General features: G+C 40.2%; 1 pseudogene; it reads right to left on the reverse strand.

Annotated features, from left to right (window-relative positions):
- Positions 1-7,026: 7,026 nt before the first annotated feature.
- On the reverse strand, positions 7,027-9,339 carry LOC115519810 (annotated as a pseudogene).
- Positions 9,340-10,192: the final 853 nt, after the last annotated feature.

Consider the following 10,192-nt stretch of genomic DNA (forward strand, 5'->3'; position numbering starts at 1 on the left):
TTTTATATATTTGGGGGCTCCGGTATTCGGCGCATAGGCATTTATAATTGTTAGCTCTTCCTGATGGATAGACCTTGTGATTATTATATAATGCCCTTCTTCATCTCTTGTTACAACCTTTAATTTAAAGTCTAGTTTGTCTGATATAAGTATGACTGCTCCACCTTTCTTTTGACTTCCAGTGGCATGATAACTAGTTCTCCATCCCCTCATTCTCAATCTGAAAGTGTCCTCAGGTCTAAAATGAGTCTCTTGTAGACAGCAAATAGATGGGTCTTGTTTTTTTTATCCATTCTGATACCCTATGTCTTTTGGTTGGTGCATTTAGTCCATTTACATTCAGTGTTATTATAGAAAGATATGGGTTTAGAGTCATTGTGATGTCTGTAGGTTTCATGCTTGTAGCGATGTCCCTGATACTTTGCCTCACAGGATCCCCCTTAGGATCTCTTGTAGGGCTGGTTTAGTGGTGACAATTTCCTTCAGTTTTTGTTTGTTTGGGAAGACCTTTATCTCTCCTTCTATTCTAAATGACAGACTTGCTGGATAAAGGATTCTTGGCTGCATATTTTTTTTTTCTGTTCATCACTTTGAAGATCTCTTGCCATTCCTTTCTGGCCTGCCAAGTTTCAGAAGAGAGATCAGTCACGAGTCTCATAGGTCTCCCTTTATATGTTAGAGCATGTTTATCTCTAGCTGCTTTCAGAATTTTCTCTTTATCCTTGTATTTTGCCAGTTTGACTATGATATGTCGTGCAAAAGATCGATTCATGTTACGTCTGAAGGGAGTTCTCTGTGCCTCTTGGATTTCAATGCCTTTTTCCTTCCCCAGATCCAGGAAGTTCTCAGCTATTATTTCTTCAAGTACCCCTTCAGCACCTTTCCCTCTCTCTTCCTCCTCTGGAATACCAATTATGCATATATTATTTCTCTTTAGTGCATCACTTAGTTCTCTAATTTTCCCCTCATACTGCTGGATTTTTTTTATCTCTCTTTTTCTCAGCTTCTTCTTTTTCCATACTTTTATCTTCTAGTTCACCTATTCTCTCCTCTGCCTCTTCAATCCGAGCCGTAGTTGTCTCCGTTTTATTTTGCAGCTCATTAATAACATTTTTTAGCTCCTCATGACTGTTCCTTAGTCCCTTGATCTCTGTAGCAAGAGATTCTCTGCTGTCCTTTATACTGTTTTCAAGCCCAGCGATTAATTTTATGACAATTATTCTAAATTCACTTTCTGTTATATTGTTTAAATCATTTCTGATCAGTTCGTTAGCTGTTGTTATTTCCTGGAGATTCTTTTGAGGGGAATTCTTCTGTTTGGTCATTTTGGATAGTCCCTGGAGTGGTGAGGACCTGCAGGGCACTTCCCCTGTGCTGTGGTGTATAACTGGAGTTGGTGGGCGGGGCCGCAGTCCGACCTGATGTCTGCCCCCAGCCCACCGCTGGGGCCACAGTCAGACTGGTGTGTGCCTTCTCCTCCCCTCTCCTAGGGGCGGGATTCACTGTGGGGTGGCGTGGCTGGTCTGGGCTACTTGCACACTGCCAGGCTTGTGGTGCTGGGGATCTGGCGTATTAGCTGGGGTGGGAAGGCAAGGTGCACGGGGGCAGGAGGGGCAGGCTTAGCTCGCTTCTCCTTCAGTGATCCACTTCAGGAGGAGCCCTGTGGCAGCGGGAGGGAGTCAGACCCGCTGCCAGAGGGGTGCCTCCGCAGAAGCACAGCGTTGGGTGTTTGCAAGGTGCAAGCAAGTTCCCTGGCAGGAACCGGTTCCCTTTGGGATTTTGGCTGGGGGATGGGCAAGGGAGATGGTGCTGGCGAGCGCCTTTGTTCCCTGCCAAGCTGAGCTCTGTCGTCGCGGACTCAACAACTCTGACAGGGAGGGAGGCACAACTCTCCCTCCCGTTGTCCTCCAGCCTTCCCGCTTTCCGAGCAGAGCTGTTAACTTATGACCTCCCAGATGCTAAGTCCCACTTGCTGTCAGAACACACTCTCTCCGGCCCCTCAGCTTTTGCAAGCCAGACTCCGGGGCTCTGCTTGGCCGGCAGGCTGCCCCTCCGCCTTGGCTCCCTCCAGCCAGTCCCTGTAGCGCGCACCGCCTCACCGCCCTTCCTACCCTCTTCCGTGGGCCTCTCGTCTGCGCTTGGCTGCGGAGAATCCGTTCTGCTAGTCTTCTGGCGGTTTTCTGGGTTATTTAGGCAGGTGTAGGTGGAATCTAAGTGATCAGCAGGACACGCAGTGAGCCCAGTGTCCTCCTACACCTCCATCTTCCCAGGATCCTTTATCTTGGCTATTTTAAATAATGTTTCAACAAACATAAAGATGCATATGTATTTGCTAGTTAGGGTTTTCATTTTATTTGGATAAATACCCAAAAGTGGAATTGCTGAATCACATGCCTATTCCTATTTTTTAAATATTTGAGGAAGTTTCATATGGTTTTTCATAGTGGCTGCACCAATTTACATTCCCACAAATAGTGCACAAATGTTTTATTTTCCACATTCTTGCTAACACTTATTTCTTGTCTTGTTGATTCTAGCCATTCTGATAGGTGTGAGGTGGTATCTCATTATGGAATTGATTCACATTTTACCACTGATTAGTAATGTTGAGCATCTTTCCATGTGCCTGTTGGCCATCTATATGTCTTCTCTGGGAAAACATGTGTTCAGATTTTCTGCACATTTCTTAAATGATTTTTTTTATTGAATTGTGTAAGTTTTTCATATATATTGGATATTAATCCCTTATGCAAATATCTTCTCCCATTCATCAGGTTTCCTTTTCATTTAGTTGATGGTTTCCTTTGCTGTGGAGAAGGTTTTAATTTGACTTTTCATGTATTTATTTTTGCTTTTGTTGTCCTTGCTTTTGGAGTCAGATTCAAAAATTCATTGGTATGAAACATTCATTACTAAGATCAATGTTAATGAGCTTACTCCCTAACTTTTCTGCCTCCTTTGTCAGAAATTAATTAGGGGTCATTTATTTTCTGGGCTCTCTACTCTCTTCCATTTATTTATGTGTCTGTTTTTATGCCAAAACCATGCCTTTTTTGATTATGATAGCTTTGTAGCATAGTTTGAAATCAGGGCGCATAATCCTTCCAGCTTTGTTCTTTTTCTCTCAAGATGGGTTTTGGTATTCAGGATCTTTTTTGGTTCCATACAAAATTTAGGATTATTTGTTCTATTTCTGTGAAAGATTCCATTGGAATTTTTTTTAAATTTTTTAATGTTTATTTATTTTTGAGAGAGAGAGAGAGAGAGAGCATGAGCAAGGGAGGGGCAGAGAGAGTTGGAGACAGAATCTGAAGCAGGCTCCAGGCTCTGAGCTGTCAGTACAGAGCCTGACGCGGGGCTCAAAGCCAAGAACCGTGAGATCACAAACTGAGCTGAAGTCTGAAGCTTAACCAACTGAGCCACCCCAACAGCCCTCCATTGGAATTTTAATAGGGATTGCATTGAATTTGTAGACTGCTTTGTGTCATATGCACATTTTAGCAATATTAATTCTTCTAATCCATGAGCATGAAATATCTTTATATTTATTTGTGTCTTCCTCAGTTTCTTTTATCCATGTCATAGTTTTCAGTGAACAGATTTTTTACCTGTTGGCTAAATTTATTCCTACGTGTGTTTTTTGATTCAGTAATAAATGTGGTTGTTTTCTCAATTTCTCTTTCTGATAGTTCATGTTAGTACACAGAATGCAACAGAGTTTTGCCTATCGATTTTGTATCCTGCAACTTTATTGAATTAATTTATTAGTTCTAACTGTTTTTTGGTAGACTATTCAGGATTTTCTAAAAATAAACTCATGTGATCTGCAAATAGCTTTACTTCTTCCTTTCCAGTTTGTATGCCTTTTATTTATTTATTCTGCCTAATTGCTGTGGCTAGGACTTCCAATACTATGTTGAATAGAAGTGGTGAGAGAACATTCTTATTTGTAATCTCAAAGAAAAGGTATTATCTTTTCAACATTAAGTATGTTAGCTGTCATTTATTATGTTGAACCTTTATTATGTTGAAATACATTCTGTCCATACACAGTTTTTTGAGAGTTATTATTATAAGTGGATGTTGACTTTTTTTCAGATGTTTTTCTTCATCTACTTAGACGATCATCTATGGTGTTTAGCCTTCATTTTGTCAGTGTGATGTATCACATTGTTTGACTGGCAGATGTTGAATCATTCTTGCATTCCTAGAATAAATCCCACTTGATCATGGTATATGATCTTTTAATGTATTATTGAATTTGGTTTGCTAATATTTTGTTGAAGGTTTTTTGCCTCTCTATGTCACAAATAATTTTACAGTCTTAAAAATTTATCTGTGCTTCATGTACTTAAACCTCACCATTGTCAAAATGGTGATCTGTGTAATCTCTTCACAATTTTGGTATATACAAAATGTCGTACAAATGGAATCATATGTTATGTAGATTTCAGACTTGATTCTTTAGAATTTCCTAAATATTGGGTCAATAATTCAAAAACCACTATTTATTTATACTGTAAATGAAAAGGTATGTAATATAAGACAGATGGCAGGAGTTAGATTTCCTGCTGTTGGAGTGGAAGATTACATCCATGCAAATACATTTATATTTAGCAATATGCATTTAAAACTCATACATGTATTTGCATGATGTAATGAGATATTTATTTTTTATCCCTGGATAGTATTCCCTTGTACATATATACCAGATTAATTCCCTATTCAACTGTTGATTTTTATTTATTTGTTTTTATTTATTTATTTATTTATTTATTAAATATATGAAATTCTATTCAACTGTTGAATGATATCTTCATTGCTTTTAATTGTTGGCTATTATGAATAATGCTGTTATAAAAATTTGCATACAGGTTTTTATGTAAATATATGTTTTCACATCATTTGAATATATACCTAGGAGCATGATTGCTGGTTCCTATGGTAATATTATATTTAGTTTTGTAAGAAACTGCCAAAGTTTCTTCCTAAGTGGCTATACCATCTTCCACATTCACCAGCAAGGAGTTAGAGTAATTTTCCTTTCATCCTTGACAGCAATTACTATGATTGAGATTGCATTGAATCTATAGATTAAGTTGAGAGGAATTAACATTTTAGTAATCCTGAATCTTCCCATGAGTGGGAACAAAACATTTCCCTTTCTTTAAATCTTTGATCTTCCAAAAGTGTTTAATAGTTTTGAGCATGCAGATTCTATATATTTTTTGCAATATTTACCTCCATGAACTGCAATTTTTGGTACTATTATAAATACTATTTTTTTTAATTCTAGTTCAAAATATTCATTGCAAGCTTCTAGGAAAGTAATTGAATTTTGTATACTAGTTTTGTATCTAGTGATCCTGCTATACTTGCTTATTGGTTCTTGGGAGTGTTTGTGTAAATTTTTCTGGAAAGATAATATTATTATTAGTTAGTTAGTTACTTTATGTAACCTCTACCCCCAATGTAGGGCTCAAACTCATGACCCCAACATTAAGAGTCACATGCTCCACTGACTGAGCCAGCCAGTCACCTTTAGTCATGTTATTATATTGAAATAAACATTCCAAATAAATTTTGATGGTTTTAACTTTAAATTGTTGATATTTCATATTCTTCTTTTATCTGAAGATGTAGCATTATTAATAGTGTCGGTAGCACTAATAATAATAATACTTAAAGCATAAAGCACTTAATATGTGCCACACACTATTCTAAACACTCTTCATATATTACTTTTTTTTTTCTTAAGTTTAGTTATTTGAGAGAGGGAGAGCATGAGCAGGGGCAGGGAAGAGAGAGAGAGAATCCCAGGCAGGCTCTGCCCTGTCAGCTAAGAACCTGACGTGGGGCTCATTCCCATGACCCGTGAGATCATTCCCTGAGCTGAAGACTGAGAGTTGGATGCTTAACCTATTAAGCCACCCAGGCTCCCCATATGTATGACTTTGCATTTAACTTCTTTCATTCCCAAGTTCCTTCCAGTTTTTGTTGTGATGTGTATTCAAGTGTTAGGCTGGAGGAGGACAATACATATGTTGCCATGTGCAAATGAAACTTTATTTGCATTTGCCTAACTATGATTCTGAGGCTATTCCATTTATTCAAACTCTAAACACTTCAACTCTCAACTATGTTTCCTGATACTAACTCACATTTGTTAATATCTGTTCATTTTTAAATTCAATAATCGTTTTTCACGCCAACTATTTTGAGGCTTATTACAGTACATCTTATGGGGTGCCTGGGTGGCTCAGTTGGTTGAGCGTCTGACTTCAACCCGGGTCATCATCTCACAGTTTGTGGGTCCGAACCCCACGTCAGGCTCTGTGCTGACAGCTCAGAGCTTGGAACCTGTTTCAGATTCTGTGTCTCCCTCTCTCTGCCCCTCCCCTGTTCACGCTCTGTCTCTGTCTCAGAAATAAACATTAATAAAATTAAAAAAAAATAAAGTACTTATTATTTTCAGATTGTTTTCAAGCACAGGTGGGTTAACAGCTATAAGAATGGACATTATTAACATTTTATTCTAGCCTGGTTTGATCAAAGTACTTTGATTTTTTATTTAAATAAAGTTTTGAAACGTTAGCAATTTGAAAACTTCTGTTCTTTACTAAGAACTAAGCTATCCTATGATTCCTTAAATGAAAAAAAAATAATTTAAAAACACTTGTTTGCTTTGTACGTATGTGTGGTGAGACCTACAAATGTGTGTGGGAAATGCCAGTTTAAACAATGGTGTAAAGAAAATTGTTAAATAAAAGTAAATTTGGACCCAAGAAGCACTTTTTACAAAATATCCTTGAAAAGTTATGACTGAAGGATCACACTTCTAAGTTTTTTCGTTAGCATGTAAACTGCGTTCCTGAAAAATTTCTAGGTTTAAAGGAGACATAGCATTTCATTTTGCAGTTGCTAATACCATGTGCTCATTAAAAATAGGGACTCCATACATGTTGATAATCTGGCTGTCAAGGGAAGATGTCAGAAAGTCACCAGCAAGTATTTGTAACGTCAACTTTATTTCTCTTTTCTGCTCTTAGTAGTTTTGAGAAGATAGGCACTTGGAGAACCAGAATATACCTGCATCTTAGAATTCATTCTGAGTTCAGTAAGTCAACTTCTTTTTCCTGGGGTGAAGAGAATGCTCTGTGTTTTGTTGGAAGGAGAACACCAATTTGAGGGCAGGAGGTGGATGGTAATGGACCTCTAGCCTCAGAAAAAGAAGTCTGATAACACTGGTAATGCCTCAGTGGGGACCTTTCCAACTTGGCAGAAGTAGCTCCACTTGGCTGTAGCTTCTCTGACTTGTCTTCCTTCACTTTAGATAATTTCTGAATGGAGTCCATGTTTTTTTTTTACCTAGTGCTTTTAGAATATTATTTTTGTATGTGTTGTTTTTCTTCAAGTGCAGTGATTAAAGTTTCCATAAAAAATGAAATTGTCTTTTACTTCCAGGGCTGGACATAGTCAAGGTATGACTCCAAAGACATGATGGGATGCTTGAATTAATCATCCATATCTTCCTCAACTTCAGGGAGGGAGACCACTGACTTTATCCAAATTAGAAGTCTTAAGAAGTTTCTCTTCTTAAGTCTTTAGGTTGTTAGAAACCTCTTTTACCCTGGCCCCCTCTCCTGTGTTTACAACCTCTGGAATTTGCTTGTTTGGTTCGGTTTTCGCTGACACTATGTTTGAGCTTTTTAAGATGGTTGTCTAAAGCAACCTCCAAGGGAAGTAAAAAATTCTTGAGAATGTTGCCTTTTCTTTCCTTCTTTCTTGATACCACTAAAGGGTGGTTTCTCCTTTGCTTCATCCCTTCGAGTGGCCTTTGACTTTCTTCTATGGATACCACCTTGTGGGATTTCTTGCTGATCAAAGCAGGAGGATTTTCCATCCCCTTTGGTATCCTTCAAAAGTTTGTTCCTTGTGGGTCAGTTTGTGCTCCTTATTTTGACCCACAGCCCCTTTCCTCTGGGGCTCACTCAGGTGCTATTATTGACTGAGCCCCAGACTGTCCTGGGAGGTATTTGTGTGACCAGGCTTCTGGTGTGGAACAGTGGGTTGCTGGTCCTCCACTGGAGATCTGGACCATTGTCCACAAACACTTGATGAGGACAGGTGGATGATGGAGGGGTCTGAACATGGCAGTAATCAGAAGATTCCTGGACTGAGAAATAGGAATAGGAAGAAGTTGGTGAAACTCTGGGGCACCTCTTCCTCTCATCTCTCCTCTCAAGATTGTGAGACACTTTGTGAGGTATTTCCAGGTCTGAGTTTTCTAAGTTTTGTTGTTGTTGTCTTTTTTGCCTGTCTGTGATCGAGGATGTGGATTGGCTGTTGGAGGCTTTCCAATTTTCTTGGTAGTCCTTCTCTATGTCCTACTTCTTCTGAAGGTCCTCTCTGGGGCACGTTCAACCATTACCCAGCCATCAAAAACTACATGGAGCTAGAATGTATTATGCTAAGCGATATACGTCAATCAGAGAAAGACAAATACCATAAGATTTTTCTCTTATGTGAAATTAAGAAACAAAACAGATGAATGTATGGGGAGACAAGGTGGGAGAGAAGAGAGGGAAACAAACCATAAGAGACTTTCTTCAAGTTTTTAATGTTTATTTATTTTTCAGAGAGAGAGAGAGAGAGAGAGAGAGAGAGAGCGAGCAGGGGAGGGGCAGAGAGAGAGGGAGACACAGAATCCAAAGCAGCCTCCAGGCTCTGAGCTATCAGCACAAAGCCCAACATGGGGCCAAACTCACTAACCATGAGATCATGACCTGTGCTGAAGTCAAACACTTAACCGATTGAGCCACCCAGGTGTTCCCACCAGAGACTTTTAATGATAGAGAACAAAATATGGGTTGACAGAGGGAGGTGGGTGGGAGGGTGGGCTAGATGGGTGATGGTTACTAAAGAGGGCATTTGTGATGAGCCCTGGGTGTTGCATGTAAGTGATCATAGAATTCTACTCCTGAAACCCATATCACACTGTATGTTAACGAACTAAAATTTAAAATAAAAAGCAGAATAAAACAAAAAATGATGGCTCTTTTTCAAGTCCTTTTCATCAGTTTCAAACGTCTGGTTATACAGAAACCAGCTTATTCCCCTGGGCCACTGAGTCCCTGGCAAAACTACCAATGCTGGTGTTTTCACAGGTTATTTACTCTTCTCATGACCGCTCTCCACAACAATGGCTACTGTAACAGGCAAGGTGGAGCATTTCTTTACATATTTCCATAGCTTCCTAGGGTCCAGGTTTGCAGCCAGGCTGGCCTACAGCTTCTCCACCATTTGGAGCGCCAGCCCGGCCACCAGCAGTGTGACCATCCTAGCAGGGAGGGGGCCGGTACAGTCCTGTGATTGCAGCTCTGGTCTCCACGCATCCTTGGTGGGGACTGAGGTGCTACTGGCCACATGTGGGCTTCACACCTGGGCCCGGGTGTGCATGCCACTGGGAACCACTCGGTCTGGGCCTACTGGCTCCTGCCAGGCCTTTGGGCAGCCACACATCTGGCCTGGAACAACTTTCCAGTGTGTCACCCCAGACTAAAGGAAACCCCAGCACTTGGGCTTACAAATCTTAACCACGTATTACCTCCACTTCTGCAAAGGAGTTGTGGGTCATGCCCGAATGAGACACCTGTTGATGGCCCCTGGGCTGGCTGGCCTGCTCTCAGACCAGAGAGTCAGCAACATCAACCCCTCAGTAGTGACCACCCTAGACGGAGGCTGTGTGCCAGTGGTTAGCTTAATTTTAGCCTCACTACAACCTGAGGAAATGGGTTATATCATCTGCAATTTACAGATGATACAACTGAGGCTCAGGGAGATCAAATTCACTGTCACACAGTCACATAACAGAAGTGAAGAAGGAGCATAAGGCAAGCTGACAGGCCCACAAACAGCCCCTCACCCCCAGGTGGGACATGTTTGATCTTCCTCGGGCTCTCTTGACTGCCCTAGAACAAAGAAAAGAGGAAAGACAAATGGTTAACTGATAGAGATCATAGTCCTACAGGACCTCAGTTTCCATCTATTTACAAATATCTTAGGAAATCACAAGAAAAAAACAATCTCATCAATAGCCTAATCTCCAGAAACCTATAGACTCTGTTTCCTGGAGCCCAAACATCACCCCTCCATAAGGATGTGGGGAACAAAGGCAGAAGGAAATGGCAGA

This window comes from Lynx canadensis, chromosome C1, assembly GCF_007474595.2.
Source record: "Lynx canadensis isolate LIC74 chromosome C1, mLynCan4.pri.v2, whole genome shotgun sequence".
Taxonomy (NCBI): Eukaryota; Metazoa; Chordata; class Mammalia; order Carnivora; family Felidae; genus Lynx; species Lynx canadensis.